Source organism: Dama dama, chromosome 18 (assembly GCF_033118175.1).
Source record: "Dama dama isolate Ldn47 chromosome 18, ASM3311817v1, whole genome shotgun sequence".
Classification (NCBI taxonomy): domain Eukaryota; kingdom Metazoa; phylum Chordata; class Mammalia; order Artiodactyla; family Cervidae; genus Dama; species Dama dama.
In genome coordinates, this window is record NC_083698.1 from 63425182 (window position 1) to 63449989 (window position 24808).

The 24808-nt window shown below is 43.5% G+C and overlaps 1 protein-coding gene across 1 annotated transcript in view; it reads right to left on the minus strand.

The window, feature by feature from the left end:
* The window catches only part of WIPF3 (WAS/WASL interacting protein family member 3), a 76790-nt gene extending 55698 nt beyond the window's left edge, over window positions 1-21092 (minus strand). Inside the window, exon 1 of the mRNA XM_061165451.1 lies at window positions 20897-21092. The gene's annotated coding sequence lies outside the window, so the exon portion shown is untranslated. The remainder of the gene's footprint in view (window positions 1-20896) is intronic.
* Window positions 21093-24808: the final 3716 nt, after the last annotated feature.

Below are 24808 nucleotides of genomic sequence, written 5' to 3' on the forward strand. Positions count from 1 at the left end.
TATGTCAATCCCAACCTTCCTATTGACCTCTCCTTCTTCACCCTCCTCCCATAACCATGTTTAGAGCTGATTTTCATTCATTATTCATGGTATAGTTGCCATGAAGACTGAGTTAGCAAATACCTGAACCACCACTCCTAGAAAAGATACAGGATTAGGCTTATGAGAGCCTCTGGTAACAAGATTTTTGTCAGCTGATAAACATATAGCTTTGTTTTATATACTTGTGTTTCTCATTAAAGATACCTTGTTTCATATAGACTGTTTTATAATTCTTGCCTCTGTATGTGTGTGTGTGTGTGTGTGTGTGTGTGTTCAATTGCTCAGTCATGTCTGACTCTTTGCGGCCATAGACTGTAGCCTGTCAGGCTCCTCTGCCGGTGGAATTTCCCAGGCAAGAATACTGGAGTGGGTTGCCATTTCCTCCTCCAGGGGATCTTCCCAACCCAGGGATCAAACTCATGCCCTGTGTGTCTCCTGTATTGGCAGGTAGATTACTTTTCACTACCACCACCTGGGAAGCTCTTTATATTTTTCTCCATAAGGCACGTCATAGCCTTCCTGCATTCAGGAGCACTAAGCATCACTTCACTACAACTGGGGGGCCACGGAAACGAAATCACCAACAACATGCACAACATTTTGAAAAACATGGTGGTAAGTAGAACGCGAACAGGACACTTGTTTACGGGGTGAGAGTTGTAACCAGAAGGCAGAGTGCTGCCTTGTTCAACTTCAGTTGGGAACCTGGATATGATGAAGCAGGAAGGATAAGTGTACGGAATAGGTAATTAGCAAACTGTGGAATCCATGAATAATGAGGATTGACCCCTTTTGGTTGTGACTTTTTTAATCTCCTATACGTACTCAGGACTGCATTAGGTACCTAGGTATGCTGTTTTAATTAATCCTTTCAACAATTCTGTGGTAGACATTGACATTTCCATAAAGAACCAAATTTCGTCTCAGAGAGTTCATGTAGTTTCTACTAAGTTTCAGAAAGAGTATCAGAGCTTCATAAGAGCCCTGTCCTTTCTGATTCAAAACTGCATTTGTTTTATTAACTTGGTATAATTCAGATCATATTACTTCTCTGCTTCCATCTTGCAAAGATCTTGAAGTATTTCTGAGACCCTCGGGTGAGAAGGACCTTCTTCAGGAAAGTATAACTCTTCCATGTGCTTCCCCTCTAACCTTAGCATCCTTTATTTTCCATCTAGGTTTACCTTTACAAATCTGAGGGTGACCAGGTGTCACTGGGCTTCTGTCTCGCTGAAATCAAAGGAATGATTTTTCAAGCTCTAACATGAAAGCATATTTTTTACATCTAGCACTTGATGGTGGTAAAGGCTTTTTCTTGACAGATATAATAATTAAGCAATTATCTAGAGCATAATTTGTTAAAATCTGACAGTTAAGAATGCAGAGCTCCAGGAAGTCACAGGCTGTACCCTGAGCTCTCTGATGCTTTGCGCTCTCCCAATACCTTAAAAAATGTCATTTTGCTCTGTAGTGTATTAAAAGTGATTAGGATAAAAAAGATTCTCAAAGGCTTTCATATTTTCTCCCAACTCATGAAATAATCCTGAAAGTCAGCATCAAGATGTAGGTAAGATAGTCAAACACCGTTAGAGGAGAGGGTGGCAAATGGAATATAGAGCACTGTCAACACATGAGACTCTGACTATGGGGGACAGTGCTGGTCTTACAATCAGACTTGGGTTCTACTTCTGCCACTGCTTTTTCCCAGTTGTGTGGCTTCAGTCAAGTTACTGACTTGCTCAAAAAGTTCATTCGGGTTTTTCCCATTGAATGGTATGAAAAACCCAAATGGACCTTTTGGCCAACCCCATACTTAACCCGTCTCACTTTATTTGTAAAATAGTTACCATGCTTAATTCTTAGTCTGTTATCACAATTAAAACAAAGACTATAATACAGGTCCTGACACAAAGCAGACACTTAACTGAAGCTGCATTTATCTTATCACACCCCCTCCTTCACTGCCACAATAACTATAATAGAAGGTGGAGGAGAATAAATGCTCCAAGAGAGGTGTGGAGTGCCAAGGAATGTTATCATCAATTCAAACACAAGGAAGGGGGACAATAAATAAACATTTCATAGAAACTATTGCATTTTTCAACAGGTAGAAAGGTGGCTGTAAGAGTCGGTTCCTGTTGAAGAAGGAGCACATCAGCAGAGATAACAGAAGTAGAACAATGCAAGCAGCTGTGAGACTTTACATGTTTGGAAGAGAATAAGAAAAGGCTGGAACCACAGAGGGGCTTCGAGACACTATTCTGCAAGTGTCTCCTTCCTTGGGTCGAGGTGGGACATCTGGCGTGTGGCCGTTTACCATCTTTTGAACACTTTTCCTAAGCCTGAGGAATTTCTTCTATTGTGAGTCCTGGCTCCCTCAGCCAGAAGCCATGAATTCCTGTTGCTAGCACCGCTTGCAGGCAGAGAACTGACCACTGTGACCATGGACTCAGAGGTGAGGAAACAGTGGAAGGTAAGGTGTGGAGAAGCCAGGCCAATGGGAGAGAAGACCTGGGCCTGAAGCAGAAGCGCTCCCTCAACTCTGGCTGCTTGATATGCAATGGTTATGCAAGTCCAGTATTGACCAGATCTTCCCATTTTTTTCCCCCCAAAGTCTCCATATCCAGACTTTCGTGTGAAACCCAATTTTAAAGTAAAACCAAATAAAAGCATTTTTGAAAACCAGTGGGTCAACAGAACATGTCTGCAGGTCATCCAAGGACACACAAGATGCCAGAAGCCAACTGCTTTACAGAGAGCCAGTGAGGGGTGGGGCTGGGGCAGAAGAACTGATGCCTGCTTGTACAGGTGATGAACTTCCTCATCTACCCCTCCCCTCCTCTCCCCTTCATTCCCTACTTGATCAATCTGTCCTCATTCAGAGACAGAGATGGACTGAACTTGCCTATGTTTTTATATTAAAAAGTTAAATATATATGTATACCAGCTGAGCTTTTTGAGTTATTTCAGAGAGAAATAACTCATGGTTGATAATTTTACACACTAGTTGCCCTTGTCATCATCACTTTTCTCCCCGAGAATAGTTTGTCAGATCACAGCTGTTCACAAATAGAAAATGTGCCTATTTTTTAATATATAAGCAAGGATTACTGCTACTATTTGACAAAAGTGTCTTTTGCTGGTTCTAAAAATATATTAGAATAGGAATCTGAAAATAAGGTTCTCTGGGCACTCATGACTTTTTATGTTTTGACACTGTCCAACTTAATTCCTTGTTTCTTTGGTTATGAAGTCGGGAAAAGAGAAGAGAGATTTGTCACCTCTGAACTAATGCAGGTGGGAGAACACTGTGAGACCATTCATCTCTCACATCAAGGTTTCAGCATGGTCCTGACACTCTATCAATCAGTCATTTATTTATCAAAGGTGCTTCGTGGCCAGGAAATCACAACCCAAGAGTGCATGAGCATACAAGGCACACACAAAGAGGTTCTCTAAAAATATGTGGTAAAACTGCCAAAGCTATAAGTAAAAGAATAAAGAACTTTAAAAAATCTTCTCTCCAGGTAATGGCGAAAATGATTTACAAGTGGTCACTTTCTGTTGTCACTTCCTCATTGTTTCAGAGCGAATTCTCTGGGCAGAGTCCTCTCCTGGGACTTCCCACCTGGAAGCTCTCATGCCCCACCCTCCACCTTGCTCAGTGAAGACTGCCCACTTATTGGGCAAGTGGAAGTTGGTGCTCTCACCCTCAATAGTACAAAATTCCTAGAATATTTAGCCTTTTGGGGGTAGTGGGGCATGTTGATCTGAGTAGGAAAGGAAGCAGGGGATAGGGCAGGGAGAAATAAAAAGCACAGGATAAAATAAATTCTTGAACATTGGTGTTCTAGATGATAGTAAGATAAGTTAGTCCTGACACAACCCTTGCTATGTGCCAGGCCCTATCCTTAACACTTTTCATATATAAACCCGTTTAAGCCCCAGAGTATCCTAATCAGATGGATAATACCATTACTGCTATCTTTCAGATGAGGAAATTGAGGCCCAGAGAGGTTAAGAAACCTGCTTAAAGTAACAGAGTGAATTACTGGAAGAGCTGGCATTCAAATCTGAGGTGTCAGGCTCCAGAGTCCACGTTCTTAAGCATCATATTAACTTAAAACACTTGTAAACCTATGACTTTTATAGTTTTTAACCACATCCACACACCACCTGAATTAACTTTCAGTTAATTGTTACTTTGCAAAAGAAACTAAATTATTACCATAAATGGAAGTCAATACCACTTGCCATCAATAGATAGTGATAATAAAAATCAACTTAATGATTATTAAAATAAAATGTTCACCTGTATACCATCCAAACTCATTTCAGGCTTCCTTAGTGAAACCTAAACCTTGGTCCTCTGGGGAACAGTGGTCTGGAGCAGTGTTTCCCAACTGTGATGGAGGATAAATTGCCCAAGGGGTCCTGTTAAAATGTGATTCTGATTCAGTAGGTCTAGGGTGGGGCCTGAAATTCTGCATTTCTAACAAATTTCCAGGTGGGGCCTGAAGTGCTGATCTGGGAACCACACCTTGAGTAGCTCTAGAATGTTGTAAGAGTGCGTGGTCTCCACCTCAGACCTACTAAATTGGAATTTTCGAGTCTCTTGCCAACAAGAGATTTTGTGCTCACTAAAGTCTGAATAGCCCTGTTCTTTAACAACCAGGATGATGAAATGCCCTGCCCCACATAGATGAGAGTTGTGTCCTCTACTGAGAAGGCTCTTTCTTCTGTAGACCCAGTTCATCTCAGCAGGCTGAAAATGGCACTCTACTTAGGACTGGAGTTGACACACGAAGGAGACAGAAATGGAGCTGCGCGCCATTCACCTTTCACACAGGTGACATGAAGGGCTTCCCACACCTGAGATACACACGTGCCAACCACACCTCCTGAAGCTGAATCTGTTCAGGTCTGACTGGATGTGACAGTTAATTATCTGCTGAAATGCTTCCCAGGTGGCACTAGTGGTAGAAGAACCTGCCTGCCAATGCAGGAGACGTAAGAGACTCTGGTTCGATCCCTGGGTTGCGAAGATCCCCCAGAGGAGGGCACGACAGCCCATTCCAGTATTGCCTGGAGAATCCCATGGGCAGAGGAGCCTGGTGGGCTACAGACCATAGGGTCGCAAAGAGTCAGACGCGACTGAAGTGACTTAGCAGGCACACACATGAAATGCTTAAAGGGTGAATGCATATGGTCCATGAGTGTTGTAAAACCAAGATAAACTTTAACCACAACCTAATATGAAAGGTACTAAGTCATATCTACAATGAGCTCAGAAATTGGTTTCCTTCTATAAGACTCTTCCTGAATCACAAGTTTGTTCCCAAATCACTGAATTCATTATAATAACTGAACAGTATTAGGTGAAAGGATATAAGTAAAGATATTGGTAATATTTATCATTGATTCAGGCATTTAAATTATCACTAAATACCACAAAAATCATTGTCTGCGTGGTTCCCAAGAGTGAAAGGAGAAAATGTTGATTTCGTGTTTTCTTTTTGCTTTTTTCTGTCTTGAATTAGCTAAAAGAAGAATGAGGCTAATTAAAAATACATGATATTAATCACACATTTATAAGCAAGCCTCATTTTATATAACAGCTATGCTTCTGAAAAATGGCATCTCTAATTTTGGAAGAATCAAGCTATGCTTTAAGGATACAAAAGGAGGTTATTATTCAGTGGAAATCCATAATCAATGTTATAAAATAACGAGTCATTTTATAAAATAAACTACCACCTCTCGAATCTATTATATCATCACTGGAAAAGACCTTGATGCTGGGAAAGATTGAAGGCAAAAGGAGAAGGGGGCGGCAGAGGATGAGATGTCTAGATAGTATCACCAACTCAGTGGACATGAATTTGAGCAAATTCTAAGAGATAGTGAAGGACAGAGGAACCCAGCTTGCTGCAGTCCACTGGATGGCAAAAAGTCAGATATGACTTAGTGACTGAACAACAACAAACAACAAGAGATTTTTATAAGGAAGATGTTTTTTACTTTCTAAGGCTGAGGTGGTCACTCTTCCCCTGGGACTGTGAATACTCTTAAAATGCTGTTCTGAGACTCACTGAGGAAATAATGTACCGACTAGAGAGGGCCACAGGGAACAAGTCTACAAGACACATCCTTTCTGATCTAGTTTTACTTCTAAGACTTCAGAAGAGTTAAAGGATTTTCACAGTAGGAATAACTGCTGCAACTTGGGTCAGATAAGGATGCCTGGTTCAAGTTCTGGTGCCTCTAGTTCCCTGTCCAGCTTGAAGTTCTGCTCGAACCTCAAACAACCTGCAGCCAGGAGGCATCATCAGCTCTGTCACCTGGCACATTCTGTCCCACGGCAGCGAGCACACTTCACTGACAGCCAAGCCTGATACACTCACTGGAAGTCTCACCTCTCAGACGACACGGCATCACTCCCTGATTCACACAGGCTCCTTTCCTAAAGGCTCTTTGCTATGGAGTCCAGTTCTCCATCTCATCCTCCAATCAGTTCTACGAATCCTACCCTTTGCTCACACTGCATTTGTGACATTGTTACATATCCTTTATATCTCTGTGTGTTTGCCCATGCTATGCAGGCTGCATATGATGGCTTTCACCACCTGGAAAATTCCCACCAATCCTTTAAAACACACTCAGGCGCCAACTTCTCTGTACAGATTTTCTTCTCCCTTTGTCAGAGCTAACTGCTCCAATAGTACTTTGTTCGCAATTTTATTACAGCACTGGGGACTCGCAATTTTCTTTCACATGTCGATGTGTCTCCCTTCACTGGACCATGGGCTCCTTGAAGTTTCAAAGATAGGAACTACGTCTTAGGTATCTTGGTATTGCCAAGGCCAAAGGTAATGCTGAATACCATTGTTTTGGTGTTGCTATGGGGAGGAAATAGAAAACATACATATCAGGGGTCATGCCAACTACTCAAGCAAAAGATGGAGACATGGCTTGGCAGCAGCACATTTATTGTGTCTACGGATGAAATCATTATCTTGACACTTTGAGAAAAATATTACCAACTAAAATAGGAAGGGAAGAAAATGGCAGGAGAAATTTCTGTCCAACTGTTACTGGAGTGGGTAGCCTTTCCCTTCTCCAGGGGATCTTCCCAACCCAGGAATCGAACCCAGGTCTCCTGCATTACTGGTGGATTCTTTACCAGCTGAGCCTCAAGAGAAGTTCAGGCCTTATTATGGTATGGGAATAAAATATCTTCTGGATGTGGGATTCTCAAAGTTTACAGTGCTCACTGGAAAAGCTTCACCTGGCATGTTAGAAATGCTGTCATCAGAGAAGAATAGTTTAACAGTTGGGAGAACAGGTCTCTAGTTCTGGTTTTAATGGTCATCCATTTCTCCTTCTATAAAAATGTAAAACATATTCCTTCTTCCCTGATTTGCATAAGTGTAAGGACCAAATAAGTACTTTGAGATAAGCATTAAACAAGTAAAAAATAGTCTATAGTCCTCTCTAAAAAGCAATGTTCTTTCAAATGTAATTTTTAAATTAAGGATATGGTGGCTTCTTGGCAAAGGAGACACTTGGCCTACAGGGCAGCAGCGATGAGACTTTAATCTTTTAAATTAGAAAACACTTTTCAACCCAGCAATCCCACTTCTGGGCATACACACTGAGGAAACCAGATCTGAAAGAGACACGTGCACCCCAATGTTCATCGCAGCACTGTTTATAATAGCCAGGACATGGAAGCAACCTAGATGCCCATCAGCAGATGAATGGATAAGGAAGCTGTGGTACATATACACCATGGAATATTACTCAGCCATTAAAAAGAATTCATTTGAACCAGTCCTAATGAGATGGATGAAACTGGAGCCCATTATACAGAGTGAAGTAAGCCAGAAAGATAAAGAACATTACAGCATACTAACACATATATATGGAATTTAGAAAGATGGTAATGATAACCCTATATGCAAAACAGAAAAAGAGACACAGAAATACAGAACAGACTTTTGAACTCTGTGGGAGAAGGTGAGGGTGGGATATTTCAAAAGAACAGCATGTATACTATCTATAGTGAAACAGATCACCAGCCCAGGTGGGATGCATGAGACAAGTGCTCAGGCCTGGTGCACTGGGAAGACCCAGAGGAATCGGGTGGGGAGGGAGGTGGGAGGGGAGATCGGGATGGGGAATACGTGTAACTCTATGGCTGATTCATATCAATGTATGACAAAACCCACTGAAATGTTGTGAAGTAATTAGCCTCCAACTAATAAAAAAAAAAAAAAAAAGAAAACACTTTTCAAAACAACATTGAGTTCAAGGAGGTCTTCTGGTTTTCAGATCCTAGAGTGAAAACATCTCTGTTCCTTCCTTTTCTTGGAAACTGTTTCAAAATAGGAAGGAAGGGGAATCTCAGAAATATAATCTTGATTGTGGGGAGGAAAAACTAGATTTCTGTCACCCTGAATTTCAGTAAATGAGACAGAGCTGCCTGATGCTCAGAACAGCCAAATACAGAGTACAGGTAAGGTGGTGTAGCCTACAATGTAGAGGGCAGGCCCGTGGCTGCGGGCCTCACAGTGTCATTCTCCAAAATGAGAAGCGCTGGCTCCTACAAGGAAGCTGGTGAGGAAGTCACAGCAACACTTGTTTAGAACAATGGAAAAGGGTGTGTAGGACAGCACAGGGGTGATCTTGGACCCTAGACACACCGGGGAACATGGAAGGAGGCAAGGACAAGCCATTCCAGCAGGTGCACTGCTAGAAATGAGGGAGGGTGAGGGACAGAGTAAGTCACGAGCTGTCTAAAGCCTCTCTCTCTCTTTCTTCTGCTCTCTCCCTGCCCTCATGCTCTGTCATAAGGAGCGCTTCTCTGACCCAAAGAGAACTCTCCCTGGTCTAGAACCTGCCCTGGTCTCCTCCTCGCATAATTATCCTGCAAATAGTTGGTCCAGACTTCCCTGGTGACTCAGATGGTAAAGAATCTGCTGCAATACAGGAGACCTGGGTTCAATCCCTGGGCTGAGAAGATCCCCTGGCGAAAGGAATAGTGACCCACTCTAGTATTCTTGCCTGGAGAGTTCCATGGACAGAGGAGCCTGGCAGGCTATAGTCCACAGGGTCTCAAAGAGTCGGACATGACTGAGTGACTAACACAAACACAAAAAGCATACAATTTATTCTACAATGAATACTCAACAAGGAACCATTAGAGAACCAGCACAAGATCTACAGAAAAAAAACTAGAAAGAAAAAGTCGGGAAAGGAATAGGACAAAGGATAGATGATAGATGAAAAACACAAGAAAACACACTGCTGTGAACAGATGAAAACACTGACGAGGCGTAAAACAATCAACTGGAAGAATTTTATGAGACTAGCTGTGAGAAAGACTCAATTTATACTGTATATTGTTTTTAGATTTTTATACTTTTTGAAGTATGTATCTTGGGCATTGCTTCCCAGGTGGCGCAATGGTAAAGAATCCACCTGCCAATGCAGGAGACACAGGAGACACAGGTTTGATTCCTGGGTCAAAAAGATCCGTTGGAGGAGGGCACGGCAACCCACTCCAGTATTCCTGTCTGGAAAATTCCATAGACAGAGATGTCTGTCAGGCTACAGGCCATCAGGTTGCAAAAGAGTCAGACACGACTGAGCACACACATGCCCACATCTTGGGCATTACTACCCACTGCAAAAACTAATTTAAAAAAGAAAGTTTTGGATTGCTTTCTTTACTTGGGACAATTGTGGAGAAGTATTTTTTTTTAAATGTTTTGCATTATCTTAAGAGACCCCTCTACATCTAAAAGGTAAATACAAATGAATAAATGAGTAAAGAAAAACATAAATTTGTCTTGACCATTTGATCTAAGTAAGCTGGATCCACAAAGAACAATACTGTGAGCTGACTGTGGGCTTTGCTGGCCAGGTCCTGCATGCAGACCTCCACAAAAGCTGTAACCACTCCTATAGCCAGTCACTAACGTCAAAGTGACTGACCAAGTGGGCTCAGAAGACAATCAAGAATAGAGTAAAATAATTTTCCTCAAACTAATCCATAACCCCTAAGGTTTAATTCTTCTGTTAACACATGGTTATTATACAATGAGGAAGAGTTCTAAAACATGATTGCCCATTAGGCATGAATCATTTGTGAGTTGGTTCCATTTGTAACTAGTCATTTGTGTAACTAGTCATTCATTACATGGGAGTAAACAAGAGAGCACCATAATTGGGAGGGGGGCACAGGTCTGAAAAGACAGTAGGTGGCTTTCTTTATCCAGTCCCCAAATAATGCACTCCTAGATCTTACAGACAGGTATCTGGACCCATCATTCTTCAGGATTCATAGTTTAAGGCATTCGTAATTTACATAGACAACATCAAAATGACTACAGGTCAACCACCATTACTTAAAACCATTACTCAAAACTCACTGACCATCCATGACCACCAGGAATGCACAACATCAGACATAAACCCAGACTTGATTTAGCCTTCTTCCTTCTACGAGTCTGCAGGTGAATTTCTAAAACCTTAGGACATACACATTTGGGTGAAAACCAGAAAAAAAGTCACGCACAAGCTGTTAAAATGCAGGGAAAAACGTTCACTTGCTCATCCTGTTTTAGGCAGTTATCTCACCTGTTTGTGAAGCTTCTTTATTCTTCCTCTGAAATACTGGGGAGCAACATGATGAACAAAAATGTTTCATTCAAAAGTTTAGAAGAATATTAGAACAAAAAACAGCTCTAAGGAATACAGCAGACTTAAAATCTATCTCTACATCATTGAAAGGAAATACAACTACATCTCTGGTCTTTTTTCTTGGTTCTACCATATGAGAAGAAAAAAATGTCTCCTCTTCTACTAGGGTCATAATTATTTATGTCAGACACATAGCAAAGGGGCCAGAGTCTTTTTTTTTTTACTATGTTTATTCACCGGGCAGATATGGTTGATGATTTCATACTGATGTACCTGGCTGGGACAGCTCTTTGTTAAACAATTCATTAAAAAACAATAGCTCACATGTACGAAGCAGATTTCTTGTGTTAACAATTCTGATTGTTATTTACATAATTATCTTTCATCCCCCCCCCCGCCCCCAATTAGCTCTGTATGACAGATACTAATCCCCATTTCACAGATAAGGAAACAAAGGCTCAAAGATGTAAAGTCATGGCCCGAGATCAAATAGTTGGAACTTGACAAAGCCACATTCACCCCAAGTGAACTGCTCCTAAGCGTGTGCACTCTCCACTACTTCACCCAGCTTCTGACAAGCATCTCGGCCTTTGCACAGTCAATGCAGAAAGTATTTACTGAGCTTCTTCCATATGTTAGGCACTATGATAGCCACTGAGTGAAACTATAAACATGAATATCAGGTAATTAATGAATACTTGACAAAAAAATAAATCTATAGATACATGGCTCCCATCCAGGAATGATAGCTCATAACACTTGCAGCTGCTGTTTAGTTGCTAAGTCATGTGCAACTCTTTTATGACCCCATGGACTGTAGCCCACCAGGCTTCTCTGTCCATGGGATTTCCCAGGTAAGAATACTGGAGTGAGTTGCCATTTCCTTCTCCAGGGGATCTTCCCAACCCAGGGATCAAATCAGGTCTCCTGCATTGGCAGGGAGATTCTTTACCACTGAGCCACCTGGGAAGCCCTATAATATTTACGTATTGAAAGCTACTATGTGCCAGGCACTTCGCTAGAAAGGCGGAAAAAAAGAGGTAACAATAAAGCATATGGTATATAAAAGGCACAAAATAAATTCCAATATATCAGTAATCATAATAACTATAAACAGATTATTAGCTTCTCCTACTAAAGGACAAAGATATTCAAATTGATTTAAAAATTAACTGTATTTCCTTTACAAGGAACACAGCTAAAACAAAGTGATGTTTAAAACTTTGAAAATAAAACTATGAAAACAATACTCAAGTAGACACTAAAAATTGGTACAGAACCCTCATACTTTGCTGGTGAAAATGTAAAATGGAGCAGCCACTTTGGAAGTGTCTGTAAGTTCCTCACAACATTAAACAGAATTACCATAAGATCAGCAACTGCACTCCAACATATCTCCAAGAGAAATGAAAACATTTGCCTACACAAAAACTTATACATGAAAGTTTATAATAGCATTGCTTAATATAGCCAAAGTGTAGAAACAGCCCAAACATCAATCAACTTATGAGTGGATAAACAAAATGTAGTATGGCTGTGCTATTATTTAGCAATAAAAAGGAATGAAGTACTGATACATGCTATAGCATGGATAAATGCAAAAGACAGTATGCTAAGAAGTCAATCATATACTGTATGATTCCATTCATATGAAATTTCAGAATGGATAAATAAAAAAAAAAAGTAGATTAGTAGTTGTCAGGGCTGAGGAGAGGGGTATGGGAAGGGACGTCTAATGGGTTTCTTTTGGGGATGATAAAAATGTTCTGGAATTAAGATGATGGTGTTAGTTGTGTGACTGTGTGAATATTTTAACAACCACTGAATTGAATACTTTAAAAGAGTGAATTTTATGGTATGTGAATTATATTATAATAAGGCTGCTTTTTTTTTTTTTTTTTAAGTCGTTCAGCATGATTAATATCAGGCAAAGCAGAATCCAGGGCAAAAACATATACATAGAAATAGCAAGTGTTCTGGAAATATAAATGAAAAGATAATTAATTGCTTCCATGGCTTATGGACCATGAAAAGCATAAGAAACCTCTGAGTCAGGTCTTTGGTGATTGAAGGGAGTGGGGAGGGGATGAGCAAAGCTTTGCCATGTAGGCATGTATGGGGTGTGTGGCAAACAGTCCCAGGGAGCATGGTGCTCACAGAGCTAGGTTGTTCAGGAGTCTGAGCTTTATTTTAATTTTTTTAAAAAAAGGAGACATGTTAGATGCAGCATGTTTTACATACAGCACTCTAGGGGCCATTGGGGAAAAAGAATTATAGGGAGAAGAAGTAGCAAGTAGGTATATCAATCTGGGGATTCACACAAGCAAGGATGGATATTTATTTGAGTTAGAGTAACTGCAGTGGGGTAGAGCCAAGGAGGATAAAAATTTGGATGTTGGAGATGGGTGGGGAGAGAAGATCCTAGGATAACCCCACGGCTCCTTGCCAAGACAATCTAGTATTAATTAAGAAAGGCAGGAACAAATGTGTGGGTGTAGGGGGTGGTGCATAGGTGGGGAGAAGTGAGTTTAATTTGAAGCATATGAGGTCCTTTTGGCAAATGGAAATTTGGATCTGAAATTTAGAAAAGAAGCAAGGCTGGTAACAGAGATTTAGGAATCTACATAAGACAGCTGGGTGTGTTTCATTTCCTAATGTTAATTGCATGAAAAACTAAAAAAGTGTAACACTTTAAATTACTGAGTCAGGTTTTGTAGTTTCTAATTAAGTCAAGGACATAATTAGACAGGCTAATAATGGAGGTTATGTCAAGTGGTTGATAATTTTAGTTGCCTACTCAATAACCATTTCCTCTTCTTCCTTAGAGCAACTTCCCTAGCTGGAGGGGGGTGGGGTGGGGGTAGCAGTTGCAGTTTACCTAGCTAAAACTATTTGATTTTTCAGATTTTACAGTTTAGAGCAGCACTGTGACACCATTTTGGCCAATGAGATGTAGCCAGAAGTAGCTGGGGAGGCCAGCACTTTCTATATAAAAAGGCAAAGCCTCCCTAAAAGAAGGGCCCTCATTCTTTAGGTATTTATACCTTTCTTTTCTTCTCACCTGGGGCTTCCCTGGTGGCTCAGACGGTTAAGAATCTGCCTGTAATACAGGAGACCCAGGTTCAATCCCTGGGTCGGGAAGTCCCCCTGGAGAAGGAAATGGCCACCCACTACAGTATTCATGCCTGGAGAATTCTATGGACAGAGGAATCTGGTGGGCTAGAGTCCATGGGACCGCAAAGAGTTGGACACGACTGAGCGACTAACACACACTTTCTTCTTGCCTAAAGATGTAAGCCTAGAGATACGGCAGCCATATTGCGACCACGAAGCAACTAGATTTCAGATGATGTACTACATGGTGAGGATAGTGAAGCAGGAAGATGGAAAGAGGCTGATTCTCTGATAGCACTGTTTGAGCTCCTTCTTCAGCCAAGACTGCAGCCATGAAATTAAAAGACACTTGCTCCTTGGAAGAAAAGTTATGACCAACCTAGACAGCATATTAAAAAGCAGAGACATTATTTTGCCAACCAAGGTCCATCTAGTCAAAGCTATGGTTTTCCCAGTAGTCATGTATGGATGTGAGAGTTGGGCTATAAAGAAAGCTGAGCACTGAAGAATTGATGCTTTTGAACTGTGGTGTTGGAGAAGACTCTTGAGAGTCCCTTGGACAGCAGGGAGATCCAACCAGTCCATCCTAAAGAAAATCAGTCCTGAATATTCATTGGAAGGACTGATGCAGAAGCTGAAACTCCAATACTTTGGTCATCTGATGTGAAGAACTGACTGGTTTGAAAAGACCCTGACACTGAGAACGATTGAAGGTGGGAGGAGAAGGGGATGACAGAGGATGAGATGGTTGGATTGGCATCACGGGCTCAGTGGACATGAGTTTGAGTAAACTCTGAGAGTTAGTGATGGACAGGGAGGCTTAGCGTGCTGCAGTCCATGGGGTTGCAAAAAGTCGGATACGACTGAGCAACTGAACTGAACTGATCAGCCCTGGACTTTCTTTCTTGGGAGTCTATTTCTACAAGACACACTTCTATCTGTTTAAGCCAGATTCTCATGTGTGCATTGCTTTTTGTTTTGTTTGTTTTGGCTGCTGAATGTAATCCTAACTGATACAAATCATATTTGGGCTAATATATACATTAATATATACATTATATATATAATAATACATTGTATATATATAAAACATGAGACTAAAAAGACATGTCCATTATTTCAAGTACTAAAAAAAAAAGTTTAAAAATCAAATATCACTTATTCTTACTACCAAGAGGTAATAAATGCCTTAAGGGGCCTAAAAGATAGTACAGAGCACTGGATATTTATTTTTCCAAACAGTAGCTAAAGGGAGATTATGGGATTACCAGTATTAAGAAAATTCATGAACACATCTATTAATGAGTATACATGCATGATGACACCTTTGGACTTTTTCTGGATAAAGTAAACTGATCTGGCTCATTTATATAGGTTCTATCAGAACCAATGTTCTTAAAGATAGGACTGTTCACCTGATTCTTACAAGAACTATAATGTTTGGGAGAAAGAATCTTTCTACTCTCCCAGGAACTCAGTAAGCACAGCTAAGGAAACAGTACATCCCCCAACCACTGTGTTCTGGCCCTTCACAGAAGAGCTTCTATAGGGTTGTGCTCTGGGAGTATGTCTCCAGAACTGCAGTCAGTAACGTTCTAGGAAACACTTATTATTATTACCTTCTACCACAAAATTTCCATTGTCTTCATGGCAGGAACCATGTTGAAGACTTTGGTCTCTATGGCAACAGAGACTTTGAGGACTCGCCAGGAGAAAGCCATCCCAGGTTCCAGGACCAGGAAAAGCTGTGTAACTGATCTCTTTTTATCTCATGGTCACTGTGGATCAGGTAACTATTCGTGTTTCCCTCTTTGTTTTGGCTACTGGGAAGCTCTGACAAATTTTTAATCCCATCTCCAGAAACTACACCAAACCTTAAACTCATCTCTAGAAATTACCTGCACCTTATAACATAATCTTGTTCACTAAACTACCTCTAATTTTACCTTTTTCAAAATAATTGTATTTATTTAGTTTTGGCTGTGCTGGGTCTTCCTTGTTGCAGCGCAAGGACTTCTCATTGCAGTGGCTTCTTCATGAGCTCTAGGGCACGTGGGCTCAGTAGTTGTGGCTCCTGGGCTCCAGAGCACAGGCTCAGTAGTTGTGGCACATGGAATTAGTTGCTCTATGGCATGTGGAATCTTCCCAGATCAGGGATTGAACCCATGTGTCCTGAATTCTGGGGTGGATTCTTTCCCACTGAGCCACCAGGGAAGCCCCCTTCTAATTTTATGTTGCTTTTTAATCTGTGTGTTCTCTTTACTGCTGTTTCATTATCTATTAATCTGATGTTGTTAACTCCTTTAATGCTTTATGGAACGAAGAGCATTTCAGGCAAAATTTTTTTAAAAACATCAGATGATAACGACAATAATAATAATAGCTAATTTATTGACATTGCTATGAACCAAGCACTGTCTTAGGCTTAACTTAGGTTATTTACCCTAAATAGGCGATAAGTAGTATTATTACTAGGTCCACCCTACAGATGAAAAAACTGAGACACAGAAAGGTGAAGTAATTTGTCCAATGTCATACAACCAAGTGATGAATGCAAGATTCAAACCCAGGTATTTTGAATTACAAACATTTTACAAAAGAAGAAATAATTATATTTAATTTCTAAAAGAAGCAGAGACATTCTGATCTTATAGGCTGAGCTTAACATTCTTCAGCTTTAAAGGAGATGTCAATTGTACAATCATGCCTGATGATCCATATTTATAGAGAGGAATAAGACGTTAAAAGTCAAAAGGACGGTTAATCCAAACTGGCTTTTGGTCTTTAAATATGAATATATCCATTCATTCACTCACTCATTCACTATTCATCACCTGTCACCAACAATGCAGGTGCTGGGAAGAGGTGAAGCAGACATAGTCCCTGCCCTCCAGGAGCGCAGGTGCAATAAAGGAGAGTCAGACAGGTAAAGGGCATCTTGGACTTATGAGCTGGCTGACAGAACCAGAGCAGGGCGTGGCATGATCATTCCCAGAGCAGTTTAGCTCTTGGCCCCTGTGTCCATCTGATAACGGGAGTGCTCAGTCGCTCAGTTGTGTCCAACTCTTTGCGACGCCGTAGATTGTAGCTCACCAGGCTCCTCTGTCCATGGGATTTTCCAGGCAAGAATACTGGAGTGGGTTTCCATTTCCTCCTTCAGGGGATTGTCCTGACTCAGGGATTGAACCAGTGTCTCCTAGTTTCCTTAATTTCCTGCATTGGCAGGTGGATTCTTTACCACTGCAAAGCCTGATAATGGGAGTAGGAAGAATCAGCTCCCTTACAGGACTGTTGGATTGATTTCATATGTAGAAAGCTCTTAGCCTAGCCACGCACAAAAGCCTCCAGGACAAGGCAGCCTTTGGCTCTTAAGGCATAGTGGATGGCAGCCTGGGCATCTTGTTCTGACACACACCTGCACTCATTTGGACACAAGTTCTCACAAGCTCTCTACTTAGCTACTCCGCAGCACCGAAGGCTTACAGTCCATGGACAGGCCTGGAGCTTCCTTTCTGCATGCGGCCATCTCACGTTCAGTGTCTCGCTGAAGTACATCGCCCACACAGGATGAATATTTCTTCAAGATGCACTCGAAAATCTTTCACAGTGTCTGGCCCACAAAATGCTCCCCAGGCATTTTTGGCATATTTGCTCTGCATCACTTATCTCTTTGGCACTTCAGCAAGGCAGTTCACCACATGATTCCCCTGCTGCAAAATGGATCGGGTTCCTGCTTGGGCAGGTCGAAGGAAAGACCCAACTAGAATTGCAAAGGGGAAGTTTCAAGTGCAGGCTTGGCTGAAGTCAGTGAGAAAACATATGTGCTGCACCTGCTCGGCATCAGCTGGGAATCGTCTGTCTCTTCGGTTTTGCGCTATGGCTAAATAAGAAGCAATTAATCATTTTCTCACCAACCCTAACTCATATTTAATAGTTCCCTCTCAAAGTCTGTTTTGTCATGCTCTCAGCAGAGTCAGTCAAACACTACGATTCCTTTCTAAATATTCCCGCAGCCAGATGGCAGGAACACTAACTGTGACGTGGCAAAACTCGCCTAAAGATAACTTGGTGATGCATAATCACGCTGGATGGCACTCGGCAAAGCAGATCCATCCAGATACCTCTTTAGCTGCCCGACTTAATCCAGCTTCTTCAAACCAAAACTTTCCAGTTCCAAAAGCAAGACACATTCAACTCTGCAATGTGGTATTGGCTGGTAAGACGAACACGATTCTACTCCTCTGGGTTCTGCATTTTAGGCAGAAGTATAAAATCACTAGAAGAACACATTTGAGGACAGTTTCTCAAAATCATTCTCTAGATAAAATGTTCCTGTACCCTCAAGGTTCAAATATTTCCACACCAAGTGTAAGTATGTTTATAACACGTTTGCTGGAAAACAAATTTCTGTCCTTCTGCTGAGTTATTTTTGTAGGTTTTTTTTAAACTTAAGCATTAATAAACATATATCTATAAATTCTAGACTGTAGGGAAGTTGGCTATTCTTCCCTAGTGAAAATCCTACATGTTTTTTTCTAGAGTGAATTATGTTTTGGTTTTCAGATCTTTTCTAGGTTGTATTGTTTATTCTTTGTGTGTATTTAACTCACTTTCAAAATCACAACCTGTACTTTATGATTTCTGAACAATAAATCCTGAAAACAGTGTTGCCAGGCTAGCCCAGCTGGCTTTCTCCTATTCCTAAAACTGTACGTTCTTAGATACACACACACTTCCTTCATCCCGTCTGCCGCTGGCTAGCTTCAGTTGGTGACATGGTCTCACACTCACAATTATATGAAAACAACAGCAACTCCTGGAAAGGAACCAAAAGGGGGAACGGCGGGAAGCCAGCCTTCAAGTATCTGTCACCCTGATAGTTCTGCCCCGATTCTAGTGGCTGAAAATTGCCTATCTATGGTTGCATGTACAGAATTTGAGATCTGTGTACCCAAGTTCTCGACCCTCCACTCCCCTGAGCAAGGTATTTAACCTCTGTGACCTTTTATTTTCTCCTCCATAAAAAAGGCACAATAACAATATTGCCCTTAAAGAACTGTGAGTCATATGAGGTCGTTCATGTAAAGGCATTTGGTAAGGCATTCTGCAGTCTGTATTTCACTTCTCATTATGGCTAAACTTTCTTTGCTCCCTGTCCCTTTTATATTATTATTATTCGTTAATTTTTCTGATTTAGTTTTTGTGGTTTTTAAATGTATCTCTAAAATGCATTAGATGTAGAAAACTATACCAGTCTGTGTGCTACCACAGTGAGTGGATTTTCAGCATTAAATTCTTATTTATTTTTTATTGAGGTAAAACATAAGTCAAGTGTGTAAGTCAAGAGCTTCCCTGATAGCTCAGATGGTAAAGAATCTGCCTGCAATGTAGGAGACCCAGGTTCGATTCCTGTCTTGGGAAGATCCCCTGAAGAAGGGCATGGCAGCCCACTCCAGTATTCTTGCCCGGAGAATTTCAGGACAGAAGAGCCTGGTGGGCTGCAGTCCACGGGATTGCAGAGTCCAACACAACCAAGTGACTTTCACTTTTCATAAGTGCATAAATCACACAGAAATAACTTTACAAATATCTAAATGTGTGCCCCTGTGTTATCACTACGTAGGTCAAGGTGGGGAGCATTTCCAGCATCTCTGAAGCCTCCATCCCTTTCTGTCCAGGCCATTTATCAGGCCCAAAGGCAGCCACTCATCTATGCTTCATCTCCATGGATAGCTTTGCTAAAGTTTACAGAAAAAGTTTTTTTTTTTTTTTCAGGGAAGGCTGGAGTCCCTGTGATAATGACTATTGTTGACCACAAGAAATGTACGACCAATCTTTCCTCTAAAGAGATAAAGATTCTGGAAAGGAGGAGAGAGGCACCAACTTTCTAAATCACACAGATCATGCAAAACAAAGCCCTCATTTTGCAGCCAGTGACCCCCAAGCTCGGAGAGGTGAAGTGATAGCCCATCTTCCTACTACAGAGAAACTTTCCTTCCAAATAGAGCCCATTACAAAGCACTCCGAGCTTCAGGGATGGGGATGCTTTGCGCGCGTCCCAGAGCGTCAGGACGGCTCCCCCAGCCTCTCCCTACAGAACTTCTTACCAGGGAGCAGAGCGTACTGGGGCCCCACGCGGCCCCCGCTCCCGTCGCGGGCACACCCACGCGGCTGGCAAGCCATGCTCAGAAGGCTCTGTTCCTGAGAGACTGTGCCCGCTGCCCACGGGGACAGGGCTGGGCTCCCCGTGCTCCACCTCCCGCCCGGAGATCCGGAGTGGCCTCTTCTCCAACCCTGCTCCCCCATCCCCGCTCCTTCTCGCCTCCGGTGTGTATTGAGGGAGGGTGCCATAGACTCTGCCACCTTCTCCCTGGTTCCTCCAAAGGAGATTTAAAAACCCATGTGTGGACAAACCGAAGTCGCTGGAGCACACACGACTGGCTTCAGGGGCGTGGAGATGAGCACTGGGAAGGGAGTCCGGGGACTAAGGGAGTCACCACGAGCTGAGTGACCTTGCGCGAGTCACTTCCCATCTCCGAGATTGGCCTCCTCATCCGGGGCGTCTATCAATATATCCCCCAAGCCACCTTCAGTTCGGCAGTTTCCTGGTTGCTCTTTACTCATCCCGGCTCATCCCGCGATAGCCCCTTCCCCGACGAGACCCCAGCCTTTTGTTCCGGGGGTGAGGCGGGGAAGGGAGAGCTTGGCGACCAGGCCGGGGCGGCCTTGGCGCCTGGGGCCGCTCCCTCGAGAGTCGGGTCGGGGGAAGACAACCAGGCAACCCCGGGGTGACCTCCTTCTCTCCGCGGTCCCGTGACAGCCGGGCCCGGGAGGCACCGCGCGGCGGGCAGCGAGCGAGGGGCTCCAGGGCAGCGCCGCGCCGCGGGCGGGGAGCCCCGGACACGAGCATGCGCGCAGCACCCCTGGCCCCGCCGGGGGTTCACTCAGCCCCGGGACTGGCCCGAGCGCCCGCCGCGACAGCTTATCCCCTGTCCCTCCGGCGCCGACCCGGGCACGCGCGCGGAGCCGCTACCTGCCGCCAGCCGTGCGAAGGACAGGACAGGACAGGGCTCGTCTCTGGCCGGCTTCCCCGCCGCCGCCGCCTCTAGGCTCCGGGCTCCGTCCCGCAGCACCGGTGCTTCAGGCGGCGCTGCTGCGGCCGCGCTGCGCCGGGTGCTGAGCTCGGCGAGCGTAGCTCCCTCCCGGCCGCCAGCTCTGGGGCTGCCGGGACGCGGAGGCGGGGCCGCCGCCCCCACCTGCTCCGCCGGCTCCTGCCCTGAAGTCGCCGCCGCCCAGCGCGCAGGGACGCGGCCCGGGCGGGCGGGGTCGCTCTGGAACCTGGGAGGCGGGTCCCAGCCACCGGGCGCGCCTCTCCCAGAGGGAGTTCCAAGTCTAAGCTGGGGAGAGAGTGGGCCCTAAGGCTGGAGTTCCCCAGATTCAAGCGACATCCGGCCCAGTACCGCCAGGCTACGGACATTCCACTCCTTTATCAGTTTATTCCAAAATATTTGGAACCCCTCCTGCGGTCCAGGCGGCGTCATAAGCAGTGAGGACAAAAGAGAGAACAGGATCATCTTGTTCCCGGAGCTCACGGTCTAGAAAGGGAAACGACTAATGGACAGATATACTGCAGAACCGAGAGGGAGTGGTCTCAGAGGGGGCCCTGAGCCAGACTTGGGGAGGTCAGGGGAAGTCCCCTCGAGATGCCGATGGCTAAGAGAATTGAAGGATGGGCATGAAGTAGCCGGTTGAAGTGACCTGGGGAGATAGATTGTCCCAAGTGGAGCCGACTGTGTTTGCAAACTGAAATGTTTGAGGAGCCGAAGGAACTTGGGATGACAAGTAAAACCCTTGTCACACTTGACTTCAGGCCCCTGGGAAGACGCAGAAAGTTTGTGTCTGAGGTGGGATGCTTGATTGGTTGGTGAGCACTTAAAGTCTCCCACATCCTGTGCTTTTCTGCTAGTGGAGGAACTAAGAGACTCATGGACCATTCACTGCGCTGCCTCTGAACATCTATGAACCAGGCACTCTGCCGGGTCCTTAGGATGTGCTGCTGAAGGAGGCAGAAAGGAGCTACTAGTCTGGAGTGGAGGAGAGACCTGTATTCAGCGCTGTGTCAACACTTGGATCAGGTGCATGGGAACACAGGTGAGACAGCAGTTAATGCTGGGAGGGAGGAGGATCTCACACAGGGATGGCAGCCTGTCTATAGGTTCAGATTCTGTAGCAGCTGCTGTCAAAGTATGTTCCCCAAGCAGTCCTTAACTGGTTTCTTAATTACTAGCGTTTACAGGCTGACAATGTGTAGGCTTATATTTAGAGTAAGGATAAATAATTCACTTCTCATGCCTTCCCTGTGTTGTCAAGAACAACTTCCCTGTGTTTGATTTAAGTGAAGAAGATGTAGTGAGTGGAAGCCAATAAGGTACTTGCTTCCCACCTGTTTGTCTTGTGTGACTCCTATCCTTCCTGCTTTAGAACCACAATAAATGGGCAAGAAGACATTTCCATGAGCTCAGAATTCCTACCAGGTCTTCTGCTGAGTGGTCCAAGCAGGAGCTAGTCAAATGCAAAGGCTGTTATCTTAAAGGGATAGGTATGGCTTGGATCAAATAATTATTGGAAAATTATTGAAAAGGGTGGGGAAATTGTGAGTGAGGAAAATATTTGGAAAGTGGGGACATTTGGGCTGAAAGCTTCAGGTACCCAAGGCTTCCTATCCATGCAAACTGACTGTGCCATTGGTGTCTTGTTTTAATGGACATTAGAGAAAGATCCATTCCCCCCTGGTTCCACCTTAGCTACAGTCATAACTACAGCACATACCTACAGGACAGGACTAGCTATGCCAGATGGATGAAGCAAGCATACGTCAGAGATATTGCAAGTTCAGTTCACGACCACTGCAGTAAAGCCAGTATTGCGATAAAATGAGTCACGTGAACTTATGGTTTCCAACATATAAAAATTATGTTTACATTATACTATACTTGGAGAAGGCAATGGCACCCCACTCCAGTACTCTTGCCTGGAGAATCCCATGGATGGAGGAGCCTGGTAGGCTGCAGTCCATGGGGTTGCGAAGAGTCGGACTCGACTGGGCGACCTCACTTTCACTTTTCACTTTCATGCATTGGAGAAGGAAATGGTAACACACTCCAGTGTTCTTGCCTGGAGAATCCCAGGGATGGGGGAGCATGGTGGGCTGCCATCCATGGGGTCGCACAGAGTCGTACACAACTGAAGTGACTTAGCGGCAGCAGCGTACTATATTTTATTAAGTATGCAATAGCATTATATCTAAAAAAGCACACAGCTTACTTTAAAAAAACATTATTGCAAAAGAATTGCTAAGCATCATCTGATAATGCAAGGTTGCCAAACCATAAATCTGTAAAAAATGCAATATCTTCTAAGTGAGTCACCTGCCCAGTAGCCAAACCACTCTCCCTTTCCTTCCTATTAACATTACTGAGGATTATGATTGTGGTCCAAGACTACTGGGACAGTCCCATTCCTGATTTTCCAGTCTTTCTTGCAGCTAAGGAGGTCATTGACCAAGTTCTGGCAAATGAGTTGAAAGAGGGTGTTGACAGGGTCGTTGAGAAATCTTTTGCTGACTCTGACCTTCTGTCCCCCATGCTCCCAATGCCTTGAATGCAAATGAGATGGCTAGTGATGCCGCAACTAGAATACAACATAGGCATGTTGTAATCAAGAGAATGAACATGAGGCCAAAAAAGCCAATATAATCAGGATGTCACAGGATGACAGAGTGGAAATAGGGTCAGTGTGTATGGTACTGCTGGGCATTCAAATGAAATCCAGCAACAGCCCATCTCTGAGCATTTATAGTCCCTGAGACTAAGTTTTCTATTCCTTGTGGCCAAATATATTTCTGACTGATACTGTGGCCTGGTAAAGGACAGCCATCTCTTTTCCTGCTCACCAAATGCCTGCAGTAACTCACCTTTCACACCTTCTGCTTGTAAACTTATATTTATGTCTGCCATGACTTACTGAGCTCTTTAGGAGAACAGCATTATAGAAATCGTAAATGTTTTGTACCCGTATCCATATCATTTCGTCAAGTATTTATACAGCAGCTATTAGATGGTGATCATGTACTGGTTCTGGGGGTGCTAAAATGGATTCACAGCTCTTCCTCCAGGGAGCTAACAGCTTAGTAGAGGATATAAGCTCGTAAATTGACTTTTACAGTTCCCTGGATAGAGGTATTACAGAAGAAAATGATGAATACTGCCTGATGGGAGGGAAAGGGAGATAGTAACACCTGAGCTGGGCTTCCATGAATGAACTGGAGTGTCACATCAGAAACTGGGGAAAGGAAACCATTTCAGGAAAGAGAAAGTCTGAAAGAGCTTAGTGGACCAGGAGCCTCAAATTCCACATGTCTGAAATTGAATGCATGGTTTTCCTACTAAACCTGACCCATTCTTGGTTTTGCCCATCACCCCATCCATCCAGCCCAACCACCTGGCAACTCTTTAGCTCGCTTTCGCTCGTAGTACATCCCCTTGCTGAATCTCAGCTCTTGGCCCCATCTGGTTCTACCCTTTCGCACCAGTACCACCTGATATCAGAGCCTACTGCCTCTCTCCACGACCTCCACAGTAGCCTCTTAGCTGGTCGTTCTTCAACGTCCTTCTTCTCTCTGCCAAACCACTCTTTATAGTGGCCAGAGATGGTCTTGAAACTCGAAGCTGATCTTCTTGCTATCTGTAATTTAGTGATTTTGCTTTGCTCTGATGATAACTGAACACCTAAGCACAGTACTGATGATAACAGAGATCCTGAGCTTTCTCTAAAGGCACTCACACTCTCCAACACAATTTGCTTAGCCCTCTCCCTCCATCTCTTTACTCCAGTCATGTTAGCCTGCTTTCAGATCCTTGAATCGGTAATGTTCTTTATTGTCACA